The sequence below is a fragment of the Sinocyclocheilus rhinocerous genome, unplaced genomic scaffold, assembly GCF_001515625.1.
Source record: "Sinocyclocheilus rhinocerous isolate Xijiao unplaced genomic scaffold, SAMN03320098_v1.1 scaffold786, whole genome shotgun sequence".
Classification (NCBI taxonomy): domain Eukaryota; kingdom Metazoa; phylum Chordata; class Actinopteri; order Cypriniformes; family Cyprinidae; genus Sinocyclocheilus; species Sinocyclocheilus rhinocerous.
In genome coordinates, this window is record NW_015661881.1 from 409,159 (window position 1) to 411,848 (window position 2,690).

Genomic DNA, 2,690 nt, shown 5'->3' on the forward strand with positions numbered 1-2,690 from the left:
CTTATCTATTCACGAACAGCTTGTAACACTCCAAAGAGAAAGGAAAACTTGAAATTGCATCATATGACCCCTTTAAAATGACAAATTATGCTAACAAATTATAATCATCACAATTATTTTAAATAATAATAACAACAAATTTTGTTAAAATTTAATTGAAATTATTATTATTAGTAGTAATATTATTAGTAATATTATTTACTTTATTTGGCATTGGCATTTCAATCAAAACCCTGCACAATCTCAGTCCATAGCAGTGGCTAGTTATTTTTGGCATTATGAATTCATTCTATTTTATGTAAATGAAAAATTGTTTTAACATTCAAGAATACAAAAAAAAAAAAAAAAAAAACAGGGGAATGGGATGCAGTCCATAGCAGTGGCTAGTTATTTTTGGCATTATGAATTCATTCTATTTTATGTAAATGAAAAATTGTTTTAACATTCAAGAATACAAAAAAAAAAAAAAAAAATCAGGTGGACTGGAATGCAGTTAAGTTTGAACGAAGAGGATGGATGTAAATATCCCAGACAGGTTGATGTAGCAGGTAGTTAATGATTCAACAGAAAAATCTATGTTAAGCACAATGGCCTAAAATGGACAGAAAAAGATTGGTATGATTCATTCAGGTGACATTTTCCTCTTGATCATTAACTTCAATAAGGTTTTCAAAAGTTTGTGTGCTTGCTCGCAGTCTTAGACATCCTGAACTGATTGCATTTCCTTTGGAAGGTTCACTGTGACAGGCAAAGTAAATAATCATTAACTTGGGGATCCGTACAGTCATAGAAACCAGGGTGAAGTCCTGACCTGAGTAAATCAACTCATGGCTACTCTTTGCTTTTGATAGTGGGACACTTTAGTCTGTGCACATGATCACAGACTGAGCAACCGTGACTTTTTCAGACTCAAGTTTATATCACATTCCATGACAAACGTGTCACACTAACAATGGCATCAATAAAAATTTGATTTTTATTGATTAGTATTTGAAAAATGGGATGCACTGACAGATGCACCAGGGCGTGATACACATTTTGCTCTTAAGAAACCTTCAGAACAATTCAAACATTACATAACTACTTTATGGCCACATATAGTCATAAAAAAGCAGGAATAAAGTAGTATAAGTTGTTGTTGAGCGGCACAACGCAAGGCTGCTTTTATTACAAAACCTACAAGAGAACTCACATAAATTATTGCAAACAAAAATCCATTACAGCATTTGTCAAGTAAATGCTGGCCTTGGTTAAGAAATTAATCTTATTGGCAACGCATAAAGGCAGACGGCTATGATCGAAGTTTACATAGCCACCTTTACTAAATGTTACAGATGTTGGTGGTTACTGATTAGATTAAATATTGACATTTTAAAATGCACATTTACTTACATTTATAGTATGCAATAGTTTTAACTCTTTTTACAAAAAGAACAGTATTTAAAAATATATATATTTAAAATTAAAATCTATTTATTCAGGGGCAAAATATTCTGATTTGACATTAGTGGCCATTTCTGGCTCTTAGATGTCAAGCACCATCATCAATGTGATAATCAGATAGAGGTAATCAGATCGTCCCACACAATTGCTACATTGATTATAAGAACATCAGGCTGTAAAATATTCCTCAAGTGTGACCTTGAACATATAAAATACATATTTTAACTTTAGCTCAGCCAAAACATCAGGCAAATGTGCACGATGCAGAAGTTAATTATTTACTGCAGTGATTAGATTGAACCTGTTGGGAACTGAGCCATGAAAAGAAAATTTTTTTTGAGACTCTGTTTACTGAGAATGTTTAGTTGGAGTACAATCTGAATCTCCTCATCCAGTGGCATTATTGAACTCCAACTCATCTGAGGTGAAAGGCGATCTTCTGTTGCACTCGGACTCATCATCAGTGATGTAACCAGCGGTCAGGCTGTTTGAATCACTGAGGAAATCTCCTTTTCCACTTGTAAATGAATATGCTTTTACATCAAGAATTAAGATATTTTACTTGAGATTTATTGTATGGAAGGCCTGTGTATTCTTGTCTACATCAGGTTAAATTCACAACAATTTATTAATGATTAATTATCTTTTAACCATTTATTAATTTATTCGTTATTCAGGCAAAGTTTAAACAATCTTAGACAGATTAAAATAAAATAATATGCCACTTGCCAACTGATTCCTATATTGTAGCATGAATATTGTTATTTTACCAGTAGAGGAGGCTGTTCAGCCTGCTATGATAAATGCTAATGCATCCACTTATAGCACATAAATACATTTCCTGGAGTGTGATGATGTTAATTAAGTTCCAAATTCATTTCATGTTCAACATCTTTAATACTACGGTTCTTAATAAGATTTAAAAGCATAATATAATGAGATTTAGGACAGACCTTTTGCAGAAACATTTTGATAAATGGCACTATGTAATGTGGTCATTATCTTTATAGATACAGCTTTGCAACATGTTGTTGTTTCCAGTGTTTTGATTTTCCTTTTTCATTCGTAATTATAGTTAGAATAAATTGTGTTTTTGTATATATGTATGTCTGTATACTTTGTCAAAAGTATAAGTCTAAAGTTAATTTAAGTATAAAAGGGGCAAGTTTTTTTTAAAGAATAGAATTAGAATAGAGAGTGCTAGATTCAGAGGGTCAAATAAAGATGGAAGAGATGTGTTTTTAGCC